We start from the raw sequence: 18,256 nt of genomic DNA, 5'->3' as shown, positions 1-18,256 counted from the left end.
TTTCAGAAACATTCAGGAATTGGTTGAAAATAAGTTTAAGTCTTAAAAAAAACCCATAGAAATAAACAAAAATAAAAGAGGTCCATATATTTAAAAGGTCCGTAAATTTAAATTGTGGCAAGTGTAGAATTACTACACTAAAATAAAATGATTTTAGACTTTCAGGGGCGGCTGCGTGAAAATATAATGACATAAGTAGCTTGTTTTTGTTTGTTTGTTGCTGTATAATGCACCTTTCCCAGACATCTTTGGTCAGTGAAGAAAAGTGACTGGTGGTGCCAAGGGTTTGCCTTGGACAAGTCAGGGTCCCAAACCAGATCGTACAACAACATTGCTCATTTTGCACTGCAGTGTGCAAACATTATAAACACCTAGGCAGATGTTTGCTATCTGAGAACCCCTAAACTTGCAGATCTATGACTCAGACTTCCTGGATCTTATCTTGCTCTCTGAGTGGCATCTAGGACAACAAGCTCATGCCAACACAACACAACGAAAGGGAGTTTTCATTCCATTCTTTTTTTTTATATGTGGGCAGCAATGACAAAATAATTACATATATGAAACCAGACACCACACTTTACCTCACAAACCCTTTCTGGGACCTCTAGGCACTTGGAAGAGAAGAGAAAAGGAAATACGATAGTGTTTGATAAAGTTAGACATAAGAGATGACAAATGTGTCCCAAGACTGGAGCCAGGGAACAATGTATATTGACTACCCAAAGGTAGGGGACAACAAAGCTAATATTTCTTCCACACCATCCCTGCTTTGTCCTGTCTGTTGTTGTTTACTTGAACATGTGTGGCTGTGTTGGTATGATGGAGAGACAAAGCATAAGAAAAGAAAAGGTGTGCTGTAGCACTTTACTTACCATCTCCTGTAGTACAATTTGAGCAATGGAGCACAATTTAAAAAATATACTGGTCACAACTATTACATTACATACTGCATACTTTGTAATCCTTGCCTCATAATAAAAAAACTGTTTATCATTAGACTCTGAGATATATGCATAAAAAATATCACTGTTAAACTTTGGCATGTTCCCAACTTATTTGTTCAAAACTTTGTAATAACCTAAATAGTTTTTAAAGAAAACATTGCTGAGATGTGCATCCATGCCCAGCCTTTGTCTTTCTGAACTCCTAAGTTGCTACCAGATGTGGTAAAGCTTGTCATATTTTTATTTATTTGTCTCTTTCATTGTTTTTCACTACATTTTCACTCTTTACATCCTTTCACTGTTTAGACAGGTCTGATGTGATGGGTTTAATTAACTGGAGCTCATTTGAATAACATTGGTGTGTGTGTGTGTGTGTGTGTGTGCGTGTGTGTGTGTGTGTGAGAGAGAGAGAATATGTAATACCGCAATAGGTAGTTACATGTATATAAGGTTGTGTCTGCATTGGGTGATTCTCTATGTGTCTACATGAGTCTGCCTGTTTATTATAATTACCTGGTAGCTCAATGGGTTGAGCGGTAGGATGGTATGCAGCATCCAGTGGCATCAAATCCCATCCTACCCAACAGGTGTGTTCCTGACTGAGGCACTCAGTGCTACCTTCCCAGGTGTCCTCCCATGGCTGCCCACCGCTCAACCCAGGTTGATGGGTTAAATGCAGAGAAAGAATTTCATGTGTAACATGTATGTGCTCAATGACAATAAAAGTATAATTTGCATGATCGTTTGTATGATTGGGTCTTATTTCATATGTAGTGTATGTAGGGAAAGGTGCAGTTGCTTATGTGCGTGACTGTCAGTATGCAAATGTTTATGAGATACATTATGTTGCATTCTATAAGAAAAAAAAACATATTTCCTGGTGCAATTTTGCTTACAGATGAAAATTACGTTGCAGTCTCTCTGCATACATCATAATGTAACTCAAATACATAAAAATCTATTTTTGTATTATTGTTATTAATACGTCTTACATTGTCAAAACTTAAAAAAATGTGTTAATTAAAAAGAAAGATTTTGATGATGCCTTAGTAGCAAAAGATTAGGATGTTTATCCTCATGCCTTTGTATGGGAATGAACAGTTCACAGCTTCTGAACGTATTCTCACATACAGTATATGGGAAATGCACACTGTGTGTGTGCTCTGTTTCCAGCCTTTCTTAAATGTAAGAGTACAAAACAAACATAAAAGCCTTTTCCTGTCCTTAAGTGCTAATAGTACAGCTGCAAGCACATTTTAAAGAAGACCCTGTTTCTCCTGAACAATGAGGATGAAAGTGAAGATTAAAATGAAGGAGAGATAACTGCATGGATTGTGTGTGGGGGGGAGACTGTAATGGGGGGGCTCATTATTTGAACTGGCCCTCATTTTCTTGTCAGTGATGGATGGAACAGTAAACAGCAGTTTGGTCTATTAGGGTACTGACAGAAACGAATCAAAACTAGAAGTTTTATAAACCCAACGAGTGATCAAATGAATAATCAGCAAAAAGAACCCAGTTAGTTGCTGCTGTATGAAAAAAGTATGATATTCTATTACCATTTTAAGTAAGTTTGTGCATTGGGACCAGAGTCTCTGAACAGGGATAGACAGTTTAAGTAAATCAAAAGCAAACATTCATCTTAGTCCAGTAGAAATACAAAATAGGTTAGTGTTGTCAGTCTCCAAATAGAAGATAACCATGTTAATTTGGATGTTGTTTATGTATGACATACCACTGTATTACTGGAAAATGTTTAGTGCCACAAAATGAAATACTCATTATAAGTTTAACTTAAACGAAAAATACCTTTCTGCTAGATTTGCAAAAAAGGCTCATTTTGCCATTTTGTTCATAGGTGAGCAGGCACCGAACAGAGAATTAATATCCTCCCATTAATATGCAAGATATGGCATGAAGTGAAGAGCCGAACCTCTATAACCTCTGTAAGAAAATGGGTGGGTGCTACACAGCACATTGGGATGTCACAGACATTTTAAAATGGTTACCTGCAAATTTTCCTCATTAATAAATGGAACTAGGCAGATCGAGAGAATAGTGGTGAGCTATGTTTGCAACTCTTCCCACTGAGATAGTTGATTAATTCTGGAAGACAGATTTGGTAATTTTCTGCATTTTATGCGTTTTAAGCAATTAAGAAAATTGAATATTAGAAATTCAGTACTGAACTGAGCATAACATATTGAAAAAGACCCATAATATAACTCAGGTACATTAGCTAACTAAGAAAGAAAAAAAGAGAGAAATACAGCCAGGGATACAAAAAAAGTGAATAGGCAAGTGGAATAAAGACAAAGAAATTAGTTCAAGTTGAAAGATTCAAATCTGCACATTGTCTGCCATATTGTAAGGGTGAGTAGCCACAAGTCTCAGAGTAGTACCCGTCACATATATACACAACAATGGGATGATAAGAGTGAGTGAATATGAAAGGAAACAGTGAAAATGTCAAGTAGGAGAAAGGCAACAGCAGTGAAAGTGGAATTTACATTAGCCTTTCTAGTGGAAGGGTGAGTAAGCAGAGATGGCCGATGAGTAAGAATCACAATAATTGTGCAATTGCGTTAGTACATATGAAATGAGAGATGCATACACTTGAAGCAGGGATGAGTAAGAGGAGGAAGAAAAGGGTCACTGGTGACAGTTGTGGAGGCAGCAAAGACTGATATGGGTAAAGCCGATGCTGCTAGCAGGTATACAGTTCTGGTATATTCATTTTTCTCTCTTTTTGGTTTCACATTAAATACAATTTAATACTAACAAATGAAACAATTATGCTAAATTTAAATGAATATTTAATGAATATTAAAATTATCCAAATAGTTTTAAGTAATTTAAAATAAAACATTTCATTAAACAAACTATATGAATTCAGAACTAAATTAGAATTAATTTCTGTTATTATTTAAATATTATTTGTAGAGCAACAAGAATATCTGATAATACTACTTTACTGTATTTTTAAATCATCAAACACATACCACATACTAATCCACTCTAATAAATACTTACTTGACAAAAAGTCACATGTGCTGATTCAAGACTATGATCCTTTGAAGGCTGCAACGTTTGATGCTATTGAGTTGTATTGGATTCTACTAATAGTAGTTTTGCTTATTTATATGAAACTTGCTGGGCTAAGAACAGAAACACCTCCCCATACAACGCAGTAAAAATCATACAGCAGCTGAATCAATTCATCTAAAAGTTTCAAACAAAACAATACACATTATCACCTGTTAGATTAGAAAGGTTTACTTGTAGCTGTAGGTGTCCTTAAAAACATATCCTACATGAAATAAATTCACAAATACAAGTACAGGAACAAGTCAACTGTAGCGAGGTCCAGTCGTGCACTAACATTAGTAAAAGCTCACCTCACCTGGGCTCCTTCTGTCCTTCCTCCTGTCAGCTCTGTGCATGTGGAGCAGCTGAGCTCGCCCTCGGCCATTAAGAGCAGACAGAGAGGGGACACTGCAGCATGAACAACACAACTACATGTTCTACAACTCCAGGTCCACTACTTTCACTTACTGCTCTCTTCAAGTGCTAAATAAATGCACCTGTTTAAGTCACTTAAGCTGATGTGCCCTTACCATTTTAGTTGCACATGCGAGTGAAATGCTCACAGTGTAGGCAGCAGATGTGCAGGCAGACATTTTTTTTATTTATCAGGCAGTTAATTAAAAATGTCAACGTTTGGCTCGATTAGTCAATCGACCAATCAATTGGTTGCCCACTAGTCAGGTTTAGTTATGCAAACATCTCTCTGAGGCAGAGCTACTCTAACGGCAATCAAAATCTTATTTGTTCTTGTTAAAGGGTGTTTCTATTGCACAAAATTGTGAAGACCCTTGAAGCTAATTTGTGATTTATTTATCTTTTTTAACTTTGGGTTATATAAATAAAACCTGGTTTGATTTGATCAACCAATATCCCTTCTTCCAACCTAGTATAAGTTTTTACATTTGTTTACATGCTGTACAATAATAATGACACAGCATTTCCACCACTGAAATTACAACACGAAAAAAGGCAAAAGTATTGCAAACAGTTAAAATTTTTCGAGACCTTGTTTACTTTCTGATTGCGATTAAATTATTTATATAAATAGGGGCTGACATGCAAAATTTAACATATACCTGTTGTTACTATTATGGTTAAAACCCGCTTTCATTATAAAACATATTTCCAGCTTCTAGAATACAGGAGTTTATGAGCACATAATGTGACAGTTTACACCTTATTATTATTAATTATTATTATTGTCATTATTATCATTAATTTTATTTAAAAAGCCATCTAATCTTTTCATGCTGATGTGAACAGTTTCTCTGTTGGACAGACATTTCTGGTAGAATGTGTTCAGTGGGTGAAGAAGGGACAGTGTTCTGCTTGTTCAACACGTGTTCCATTATTGTCACATTATTGGCATATTTTGCTGCACATATCAAGCATTATCATCTCAATTTCAATACTTTCTATTCCACACATGTACAGTATTTGTATGAGCATGCCTACATTCTCCTCTCACACACAGAGACCAGGGAATCTTGCAATTTGCTTATCCTAAAGTTTTTTAAACAACTGAAATTTGCTGAACCAACATGAGGGTTAATGTAATGTTGTTTCCCTATCAGTCCATATTGCAAATATTAAAATTAATTTGGGCTATTGTTTTTTTATTAATTTTTTTGTTTTCTATCTACTTGTTTAATAATCCACAGACAATTTTTGCAAATTACTAGAATCATCTTAAGAGAGAAATGAGTGTGTTCAGATGACACACAATTCTATTTGTACAAGTATTAGTTATAAACAGATAGTCAAAGGTGCTGTCCTGAAGGTAATTGTTTTGAATGCAGCTCATTTTGATTTTTAAATTTCAGTGTGAGAAAAGATTTGGGTAAAGAATGGCAAGTTGTTTTTTCAAATGCAATCAAAAGGTCAAGGAGACAAGTTTTTAATAACTGCTGATGTTGCAGCTGCTTCAGTTCCAGTGCGGACAACATTCAAAACTTCCCCAACAACAATTGCCAAAATCAAAAGCTGGAAAATCACGAAGGAAGGAGGAAATAGTACAAAGTGCTGTTTCACTACGCCCACACAGATGGCATAGTGTGAGCAGCACTTTAGCAGAGCATCAGATCCGGTGCTCCATCTGCATCTAGACAGGGGGTGTTCAGGTACAGTTTGAAGTGTAGGTCAATCATGTTTTGGAAGTGCTCAGCAAGGTTAATATAATTAACTGAAACTATAAATATGTAAAAAAAAAAAATATTATGTAAACTAAAATTTAAAATAAAACCAAATTCACTATAATGCCTAAATTAATGTATCATTTCAAAACCATCTAAAACTAAATATAAATAACAAATAAGAAAAAGCTCAAACTATGAAACCAAAATGCCCAGAAGAGGTAGAACTCATTTCCGTAAACGTTGTTGAACAAGAAAAGGAAGTAATCTTTGCATTAACATACCACTAAACAGAGTCTGAAAACTGAAATGGAAAATGTGTAAATTCACTCACTTGCACCCCCAGCCAAATATACTGTATATATTGTTTTTAAATGTACATATTTACACAATTGACTTAGGTGACCTTCTTGCAAAAAAAAGGTTATATTTACCTTAAGGTGACAAGTTTGCACGCATGGTAAAAGGAATGTGAGACAGATGAAAATCAAAAAGGAAGTTGTAGAGGAAAATAAATATTTAAGGTCATCTGATGTCATGAGTTGAACAAGATGCTAAGGGGGATTATAGGAAGTTTGACAACATAATGTGCCTGAAAACCAGAATGTAGACAAAAAACCTGCTTAAGAAGGTGAATAGACAGCAAGCCAGGCAGAGACAAACACACATTTATCCCAAATAGGCACAAACATATAGGCACATAAATGGTACCTTAAATGTAGCTACTACTTTTGTGGATGTTTCACTTCATTTATCTCAAAAATTACTACTAACTTACTTTTGAAAAAAAAAAACACTGACAAGGGCTGTGGAAACACTGAGCACTGAACCTTTCAGAAGACTAAAATCCAATCAACACATACAATACACCACAACTTTCCTCATTGGAAAAATGGTTAAGGTTTTAAGATTGTTGGATATAGATTATCCATCAGGCATTCTGTCAGTATATGGATAAAAATATAATAGATTCTTATGAATGCAAAGAGGACAAAGTGTTCTTTGTGATTTGAAGTGATCAATGGTGTTCTCCTTCAGCCGACTGATAAAACCTGGAACATATTGCTCTTTAAAATAATTGGTACTTATTCTAACACAATATTTTCTTCTTCGGGTCCTTCTTCCTTCTCTCCCTTATATATTTATCACCCCCTACCTATAATCCTTCCTGCTGAACAGCATATTTTTCCTTTGTGCCCTTCTCCCTCTTTGTAAGTCAAATTCCACCCTGCAGACGCCACCTTGCCCTATGTTGCTTTTGTACACCGTATTTTTCAGTTTCCAGCTGTCCTTCTCCCCTTTCTACCAATCTTTACAGTTTTTTGTGATAATTTTTTACCTGGGTTGCCTTGTTCCTCTCCTCCCACAACATTACCCCCATTTCCCCATCTTTCCTATAATGCTATAACTGTTCGTAGACAGTAGAAAGCTCACTGTTGTCAACAGTTGAGAAGCGGTAAATTAATCAGTGTTGCTGTAAATTGACACATCCTGCATCTGCACACACATATTAAGTTTTGTGACTTAAGTGGCAAAAACATGCAAATGATCTTTATTCACTCCGCACGTCTCCTCAATTGAAGTAAAAGAGAAAATTATCAACAAGCCTCTGATCCTAATTGAACATTATGCGTTTCGTGGAAAAATGATTTATTAAGAAATTCTAGTTTGACTGAGCTATTCCAAATATTTGCCTTCTATGAACATATCTTGCTTAGCAAAACAATCCGTTAGTTACTGTAGTTGAACACAATTCTAGCAGCATAGACCTCCTCCTCCTCTAAACTTGTCTTTTGTGCAAAGCTTGAAATTAACTTTTTATCACCCATTTATCACACATTTAAGTGTGCGGGATTCTTCTTTTAAATGTCCAAAACTTAGAAATGAACTCCCCTTTTTAAATTTGATTTTATAGTCTGGTATCTTGTTTTAGTAGCTTGCATAATGTCTTTAACTTACCATGAAAGTGCTGCTAGTTATTCTCTCTTGTCTGATAAAAGCCTTTGGCTATATCACCAGAGTTTCTTATCATAGCCTGCTTCTTAACTGACTAATTGTACATTTCTTCATTCATATCCTGGAGACTCAAAAATATCTTCCCAGAATTGCAGGTAAAATCTAAAATTGTGATTTATTCTTTGTCCTTTTGGCTTATCCCGTGAGTTCAGGGTCACCACAGCGGATCACTGTCCGCATGTGGATTTTCCCTGATCCTGTGGTCTGTGTACGACTGCCTTCCCAACTGAGCTACAGACGCCCCCCAGGTAGAATATAAAAGAATAAGAAGAAGAAGAAGAAGAAGAAGAAGAAGAAAAAAAAGAAGAAGAAGAAGAAGAAGAACAGACCATATGCTAACAATAAATTCCTGCAGCACACAAATTGTTTAGCTGGAATTCAAAAATTTCAAGTGGAACTCTTGATTCCAAGTCTACCAAAACCCCATCCTTTATGCAATAACTATATGATTTACAGTACATAAATCTGAGGATCCCAAACCATTCAGTACAAAAGCATACTTTGCACACCCATTGAATGTAGCACAAACATAAAGGAGGAGAATAAACGTGACAGGCTGCAGTAATTCTGAACAAGTTATAACAAGGAGCTTTTATGTAAACAGAGGGCAACTTCTGTCACATGGACGTGGTTTGGGTATTAAAAGTCACTGACCAGAAAACCTCTGCTGGTGATGACACTAGACCTGAGGTACATAATGTTAAGCCAAAATCATTTTACTCAAGTCAAGTTGCCCCGCATATATCAAGAGTGCCAGGCAAAAAGTGAGGAGGAAATTCACATGGTGCTGTACTATGCTACGTCAACACATACTGTATATGAATAAGCCGAACAACACATCCCTGTATAAACCTGATGATACAATTCATCCAAGAAATACAGTAGACACTGTGCAGTCTGTGTTTACAGACAGGCTACTTTCTACTACACGAAAGACAACATTGCCAGAGGTTTCAGGGAAGTTTGGGTTATAACTGCATAAAGATCACCTAGTCTGTGTCACCACGGACAATCCTACAAACAATATCCTTGCACATCAATTGAATGACTCGACATGCTTACAGTGTTTTGGCCATGGTCTTTATCTCATTATTAGTTAGTGTCTTAGAACAGTGTAAAATTATACTTCTGTAATAATAAACCCACAGGAGGCCAAGTCATATTTAATTGTCTAGGCTATAATGATTTGAATAGTGTAGTTAAAGTTTTATGCTACAACAAATTAAATAGTATTTTTCCTACAAATGGTTTTCAGAGCTCAGTCTACCTGTTAAAATTAACTAGTTTAAAACTCAAATTGCATATTTTTTCTTTGTTTATTTTACCGACAGGTGGAAACACAAGTAAGCTACTCGGCTGTTCTGAAGTCATTAAATCTATTGCCAGACAACATGCATTGTGTACAGCATCCTGCATATTGGCAGGTAGTGATTGTGATAAATTGGGATAAATGAAAGATGTTTTTTGGAGAATTAACATACATGGAGTTTTGGTTTTTATAATAAACATACGTGGCAAAACATGTATTCAATTGAGTTTCTGGGTATTTAAAAGCCACTTTATAAGCTTAAAATCCCAAGAAAACATGAGCACACCTCCAAACAACCCTGCAGGAAAGACAAGAAATATTTATGAAAATAACATTGTGTTTCATAACTGGCAGGATTGGCAGAAATATATAGAAAAAATTATTTGCGTGTGATTAATACATCTTTTTAATATTCACTAAGTTTTACTTGCCCCTTACATGGAATTTAACATCCATAGGTGCTGCATGAGAAATAAATACCCTAATTTTTTTTGTCCAAACATGCAAAACCTCTATAGCTCTCCTGCTGCCGGGCCTGAAACATTTCTAGGGGATCAAAATGACCGAAAGGGTTTTGGAGCAGTAATAAGCTCTCTAGCAGGTACATTGTGCTGACAAGAAAATGCCACACCTGGTCCTAACTTGGCAGGACTTGGACGTTCTGGAGTCTGTCAACAAGGCTCTGAGTCTTCTCACAGAGTTTACAGATTCCTTGTCCGGGGAGCAGTAAACAAGTGTACCCTACATGAAACCAGTCATCCCTCATTTCAGTAACCAGGTACTCAAGCCTCAGGATGCAGCACTCAGCTCACTACAACCAAAGACAGCATTCTAAACTACCTAACTTAGAAGTATAATAACCACACCAGAAAGGAGTTGCTTGACATGCACTACATAAAGTAAGAACTACTGAAAAACGTAAGAGCCACACAGGATCACCAGAGGCAGCCTCACTTCAATCGGCTACAGCTGCTAGTAATGAGCCGGAGGTTTTCCTGCTAAAAAGCAAAATAAGAATTTGAGGAGCTACTTCAAAACAGAAGCAAAGCAGGGCCAAACAGCCCCTCGGTCAAACAAACTGTCAATTTAAAAGGAACTCAACCTCTTTTCTGAAACCCTGGTGGCAGGTCCAGAACTAACCCAGTGTAACGGTAGAGGCAGCATGAGGGACAGAGTAGTGAGTTATACAAGTGCACTGAGACATGTTGGAAGTCATCATTTAAACCAGAAAAGGTTGACCAGCTTGTATTTCTGGCTCTCTCTGTAAAAATAAATCCTTGAGATTTAGCAACACACAGGAAAAATTTTGAAGAATTTAATTTGTTTGTGGCACCTGCTATAATTTTAAATTGAAATATTTAGTTTACTTGTCATATTTTACATACTTCTATTGGGAGCCTTATTTTGCTGCAACAGTTGAAATTTGAAAGCTTTTCATGTTTACATTTGGTATTTCCTATACCATTATTTATGTTAGAGCTGTATTATAGTTTGTTTGCTATGATTCAGACAGTTGTATTGTTAGTAGCTTTGGTTTGTATTTTTTTCACCATATGCACTGTATTTTGCTTGCTACCACAGTTGACAAGTATTTTCTGAAATAATTACCTTTTATTTGTTGAGTTTATAATTCCAAACTGAATAAAAAATGGTACTTTCCATGTGGTTATTATATATAGAGTATAACTTCACTGAATTTACAGAAAATGTGCTATATCTTGTTTTGTATTGTTTTTGAGATATGATATATGACCTATAACAGGAGAGATTCTGGTCATATCAGACAGCCCTACATGAGGGGATGGTGAATCAATACTAAGTAAAAGCACATGCTGCTTTCTCTTGTAGATTAGCCATGTAGAACCACGCAAGATTTACTTTTGCATCACACTGTAAAAATATTGCACGTCTTTCAATGGGACTATTGCGTATGCCCACACCATGATGAGAATGCTGAAACAATACAATAAAGCTGTTTCATGCGTGGGGAGTACTATTGTGTATAAATGTACATTCTGTGTAGATGACTAGATAGTAAATGTATAAATGTTGCAAGCAAAAGTCTGCAAATAAATGAGAAGTGAGACTGATGGAAAGAGTAATTTTAGAGAATGTGGGATATCTGTTGCATAATTTGCTGCAGTGGAAACCTGAAAGTGGTTCACTTGAGGCAGGGCTTAGAGACAAACACACAAGAACAGAAAAATGTGAAGTTATAGTGTAGTTATTGTCAGGTAAGTTCATGCATTGAGTGAAGTCTTGGTGAAGTCTTTGTATTGGCTCCTACAAAATATCCATGAAACGATACTAAGGTATAATTTAGCGAAGACAGAGAGTGAGAGAGAGCAAAGGCGAGACACACAGAAAGTGTATGCAACTACATCTACGCATTTATGTCATTTTATGTTAATTTGAACCTTTAAGTGAATATTGGATGAAAAGCTGTGAGAAGTCGGGAGTTTGCTGCTTGTGTGGAGCGGAAAGTGGGAGATCAAGTGAACAAAGTAAGAAGGAATAATCATTCTGAACGCAACTCACATCCAGATCATGACATGGCAGGCATTAATGATTCAGTGGGAGAGGAATGAAAAGAGTGAAGGAGGAAGACAGAGAAAAAGATGCTAGGTGGGAGGGAAAGGAAGAGAAAAAGATGGGATTTAAAAGAAGGGGATAGGGGGGTACACGGAGTGCAGGTGAGGAATGCTAAAATGAATAAGCATAGGGAGGGAGGTTGATGGGGAATAAAGTGGCAGAGGAAAAAAGGAAGACTTAGAGATTTTTTTTTTTCTGTTCCTCTTAGCTCCGAGCCATTTCAGTTGGATCGATCCTTGTGTTATATTTTGGGAAAGCGTGACGAGACAGAATGTGAGAGCAGGGAAAATTCAGCTTGACGTTACAGCAGTCTGAACACCAGCTCCTGCATTTAACACCTCATTTTCTAATATTTTCTGTTGCTGTGCTGCTGTATTTTAGATATTTAGAACAATTGTGATAATCTCTACTGTAAAAATGTAAAAATCGGCCAAACAGGACAGAAGATTGCTAAATAATAAAATAAGCTCAGGTGAGGTCAATGAATCAAATTCAAATTGACAATGTATTAAAACTCTACAGCACATCATGTGGTGCACTGATTCGATAAGCCTAGATATAGAGATAGATGGGCAGGAAGGCCAACACAGGGGAAGAAAAGATTTAGAAAATCAGTGTTTCTATCAAATTTAGATTCATCAAATGCAGCCTGAAAATAATACACTGAGAAAAGGCCTGGCAAAGGCCTGCTGCCAACGCTGTCAACCTGATTACACACACATACACACACACACTACACTCACACACACAGACACAGACACACTTCTGGCGTTTGCTTAGTCCAGAGGGCACACACACATACACACATACACACACACTGGCACAGCATCAAGGTGGCATGGCAAGGCACTGCTAGTGGCCTTGTCAACTCAAGTAACCTCCCACAGGAAACACACAGACACAGTCAGAAAAGCACAGATCATATGCAAGAGAGAGGAGAGAAGGAATGGGGGAAAGAAAGGCCTGGATATAAATAAAGTTAGAGGAGAAGGAGGGAGAGAGAAAGCAGACAACAGAGGCGCTGCAAAGTGGGAGGATAACTAAGGGAGAAAGACGGGAAAAAGATTGGTAGAGTAAGCAATATAGCAACAGATGGACAGAGAGAGGAAAACAGTGGAGAAAGACAGGAAAGAGATTGGTGGAGTGAGCAACAGAGGAAGAGAGAGAGAGAGAGAGAGAGAGAGAGAGAGAAGGAGATGGTGGAGCAAAAAGACCATCTGCTATTATTTGGAGACTCCAGGCAGACCATTGCATGATCCTGAGTGTGTGTTGGTGTGAGTCTGTGGGTGGGTTAATTGGTCTCTCACTGTACACAACCAAAGGAACATGAGGAAAATTTTGCTTAGTATGACAAAATGTATAATGAATTACAATAATGAAATGTACTGTGCTGTAATTATGTACTGTACCTAACATAGGACGAATGTACTGTACATACTGCGTGTTTGGCAAATGCACCACGCAGACCATGCTGATTTCATGTATGTGGATCTTTATCCATGGTCAGTAATAGTGACAATGAACTATGACCTTTCCCATGATACAGCATTGATTTTAACCAGTTGCCTTTAATTGCCACAGTCATTACTTAACCACTTGACACACAGACATCCCACTTCGATGCTCATTGAATATAATCAATACAGTGTAATCAGAAATAGTCAGTGCTGTCAACCTAAATGCTTGTACTTGGTAGCAATCCACTTTGGGCTTGCTCCGCTCAAGCACAAGGATCCTGTAGAGTTTATAATCTGTATTGATTGAAGCCATTACTGGACATCTAAATACACCAATAGCAATGCAAAACTCCTGCTTAAACAGTCACATCACAGTAAATGAATTCAACACCTTACACAGTATATAAGACAATTAATCTCTTGACCATTATCCTCAAAGTCAATCTGCAGGTTTTGCTGGCCAGCGTGCAGTCATAAACCCAACCCCTCTAAGCTTTAGTGTGCAGCCATGCCCTAAAAATAGGTATCCCCAGTTTCTAGCATTAATGATACAGAGAAGGCCATAAGAGTCCTAGAGTGCTCTGTAAGCTCTACTGGTCTGGCTTTATTGGCTATTGATTAGTAGTGCTGCACCCACACAACTGAATTGGTGAAGAAGCCATACTGGGTTGCACAGGATGATGATAAGCCATGCCCACAGGGACAAATTAAAGGGAGACCTTATCAACAAAGAATGCCATCTAACCATAAATTAAGAAGCCACTGCAGAATGTTTTGTTGTTCGGTCCATGAGAAGCAGCCCTGTAATGTTCTTCTCGTAAAACTAAAATGTAAATGAAGAAGTTGGAGGTCTTGTCATTTCTAAAAAAAACCCTGCAGCTTACCTTAATCAAAACATTTTAAACTGTTTGCCTGCCTCTATGATCAAATTTAGCATGTCATTTCTCAGTGTATTAGCACCAAATGAGTGCTCCTTTTTCCAATGGCTACACACTTGACAAAAAGTATTAGCATGATTTAAAGGGTGTGGGTCTCAGAGAGGATACATTTACTCAAATCCATTCCCTGGGCTAATAAAAAGAGAAAGTTTTAAGCTCCAGTTAAAATGCAGAATGAGATTAAATTCCTTATGATGGTGACTTATTGGGTTTTTGTGATTTCGTTCTAGGATGTGACATAGCTAAAGCTAATTTCCAAAGGGGAATTTTCCTTATGAGTGTGTAATGAGATTTGTTTTATTGTCTGAGGTCTGTAACACAATACAGTATTATACCTTAATAACACATTAAAACTTTTTTATGATTCAACATTTAATTTGGAAAAATAAGTAAGACGACAAGGCAGCGGAACAACTTTTTCTTCAGAGGCCCACAGATAGTTTTAATAATTTTAAGGTGTTGATCCTCGAACAGGTTCTGCAGTAGATTAAGAAATCCAATGTGCTTGATACAGTGTCCCCTTCTGTAAAGTGTAAATTCAAAAGCGGCTGACAATAAGATTAGTCCACTGTTTTTCTTATCAGTAAAATCATTTGCCAATTTACCTCACTGCTAGAAATCATTTTGTCTTTTGGTAAAATAAGAAGACATGTCAGAATGTATTTTAAATGTTGCCTAACTGACAACATACACACATAGTACAGAATTGTGGAAAAAGAAAATTATAAAATACCGAGTTGAAACAACTTCACAGACTTGTGAGGAAGAGGAAACAGCCCTCCCTCTCAAAAACAAATGGTAGCCACCACCCATAAATTTAACCTAATTTCTGCATTATTTATTTATTTAATTATTTTAGAATTTGTTCAAACCTGGCCACATTGCCTGTAGCCAGACAGGAATTCAACCATTAAGCTAAATAATTAATTTGACAATAACAATCAGACTGTTGCTAATTTTGCATTAACACATGTGCCTGTTTATATCTATAAAAATTAAATGGAATTCCTAGTTAGTTAGTTATTTCATACTATTGCAATGTCATAATGCACACAAAGTGTCTTGACAACACCTCTGCAAAAAGTGTTTGGAAACTAATACAGATGTGGATGGCCTGATTGTCACTTGTCCTTAAGGTGTGTGACATGTGACTTAGTGTTAGGTCAGGCTAAAATATTTCATGTTCAGCGGTATGATGACTGCACTCACTGTCAAGTAAAACTTGATGTTTTTCTAATGAAAAGATTTCAAATTACTGTGTTTATTGAGAAGCTATTAGCCCTGCAGCCTTGTAAACTTGTTATAAATAAAATAAAATGTTCTTATTTTATTATTCAAAATAAACTTTTGAACTTCATAAATTTTAAAAGTAGCTAAACAGTTTAGCTTGAGCTAGAGACACACCTGAAGACTACCAAAGACTGAGACTGAGACAAAGACTGGACAGTTCACATATAAATGCATATAAATCCACCAACTATCAGAGATTTCTAGTCTGTGACACAGGAACAACCAGAAGGGAAACACCACAGCTTCTGGAGATTAACACACTCCAACCAAATCTGGAAATTTTTGCATGTTCTTGTGCCAAAACAAAGGGCAATTGCCACTACCTTTGACTTTTAAGTAAAGAACAAAAGATAAAACAGGGAATAAAATCATATTTTAAAGCAAGGACAACACAGACAATAGAGCCTACAGACCTAGCTTCCCATCTGTCAATTTACCAATTTAAATTAGTCTTGTCAGGTAGCAGATGTTGATTGCATAGTGTATAGTTCTGCATTATCTGTCAGTTACGGAAATCTCAAATTTTCCTGTTCCATTCAATATCAAACCAGGAGTTTCAATATGTTGTTTCTGTGTTGGACATCTAGCAATCTGACTGTAATTATTTGCCATTTATACTATTAAGACTTTATCAGCTAGTAACATTAAGCCTCCACTGACACCACACAGAAAAAGTGCCCACATGTACATACTTTATAAAATCTACAAGTACTCGTTTATTAAAAAGGGTAAACGTTCCTACCTCTACCCTGCCTTTTTTCTGAAGCCACTGTAACACTTATGTAATGTTAAGCTCATTCAAGTGGCAGTGCATCATAAGCAGATGACTGCATTTGACTGCATAAGATTCCTCTCATTTGGCAAAAACATCTTGCTTCCAGTCCTTTGTTTTTGCATCTCTCCCCATGTCTGCAAGTGAGGGAAGTAAAGAAATGGTTGTGAGGATACAAACTTGACTACTTGTGCCTCACACTCTACTGAACAGATACACATAGCTCTCTTTGTAATTTCAAAGTTTCACACAGCCACACACACACACCTATAAACAAAGACATAATCTTCGACACACACAACTGCTCCTAACTGCCCAATCACAGAAGCAAATAAAGCTACATTCTTTTTTCTCTACACCCACAGACCCTAATCTCCATTCATATGCAGACAGAAACCTTCTCCATCATCCCCCACTGTTATTTTCAAGCAAGTTTACAGGGCTCATAAACGGGTTTTATGTAGTCAATATGGCTGACTGTGTCTGGTACACTGCGTCCTCTATTCCAGATTGTCAATATAACAGTAAAAATCTCTGTAAACACCCTCTTCTCATACCGCTCTGTATCAAGTTTAACTGCTACGCACACTTTATGCAGTACTGTCCAAAGTGCTTCGTATCCGATATGGCAATGGCAGGGAAACGAGCAAAGTTTTTAAAAATGTGTCTGATTAGTTTGGTAATAATCCATATTTAGGCATTTATATGGGGACAGTCAGGTAATATAAAGTATAATAGGTCACACACTAGGATTGGAAATGCCTAGTATATTTCTAACGATTTAAATTGGAAAATATAACTGATGAGCTTGAACTTTGTCTTTTAATCGTAATTTTGGCATTTTTTTAATGTATATACTTTGCAAAACATTGTTTAATTTGTGTAAAAATAGGGTAAAAAATTTCTTCAGTTTTGCCTTGCAAACCCCGCAAAACAATGAACAGCATATCTCTTGGGGACGATTTATTAGACATTAACACATTGGTGAATATTTACAGCAACGGGATCATGCGAGTTTAAAATGAACTGGCAGTGTTTAGTGACGAAACACCCAGTGCAACAGTTTGGCTAACATGATTTTTATGCATTTTTTGTTTTTACAGTGCATCTCTATGGCCCAAATATAATATCTTCAAAAATAGTTTTGAAGTATACAGTTATTGTTTGTCCTGATGTTTCCATAAGATATGGTGACTATATGTAAAACAGAAAATAACAAGCCACATCCACCACTGCTGAACACTCACTTTATCTCACTCTCTTCCCTGATTCATTTTTAAACAACACCTCTGTGCGGGACCTTTTAACTACATCAGCTGTGGTTCTAGACACAGATTGAAACCAAGACCCACAAACACAAAATAGATGGTTTCAACTTTCAAAATAGTACCCCTCACCCCCCTAGCCTGCCAAATCTGCTTCTCTCTGGGACACTCATGGTCTCTTTTAGTCTGATGATGCATTTTGTAGCAAAGTGTTTGGATTTATTGAGTGTGCACACAGAGACATAAAACATTATTTGAGCAGTCCACTGCTCTAAAAGCCAAAAATTAACTTTTACTACCTTTTTTGAACATATTTATTAATTAATGTTCATTTAAAATGTATGTTAATAAGGGAGAGTGACTTGTGGAAAAGAAAGTTAGCACCTTGATAGTCCATCTGTTCTGCCCCATAAGCCCTGGCCCAGATTCACTGCACTGCTTTAACAGGATA

The 18,256-nt window shown here is 36.7% G+C and overlaps 1 protein-coding gene across 4 annotated transcripts in view; it reads right to left on the bottom strand.

Annotated features, from left to right (window-relative positions):
• Nucleotides 1-18,256, bottom strand: part of LOC137124272 (zeta-sarcoglycan) — a 315,366-nt gene that overhangs the window by 211,502 nt on the left and 85,608 nt on the right. The gene's annotated exons all lie outside the window — the stretch shown is intronic.

Source organism: Channa argus, chromosome 3 (genome assembly GCF_033026475.1).
Source record: "Channa argus isolate prfri chromosome 3, Channa argus male v1.0, whole genome shotgun sequence".
Taxonomy (NCBI): domain Eukaryota; kingdom Metazoa; phylum Chordata; class Actinopteri; order Anabantiformes; family Channidae; genus Channa; species Channa argus.
The sequence above is the reverse complement of the archived record's forward strand: the minus strand, read 5'-3'. Positions and strand labels throughout refer to the sequence as shown.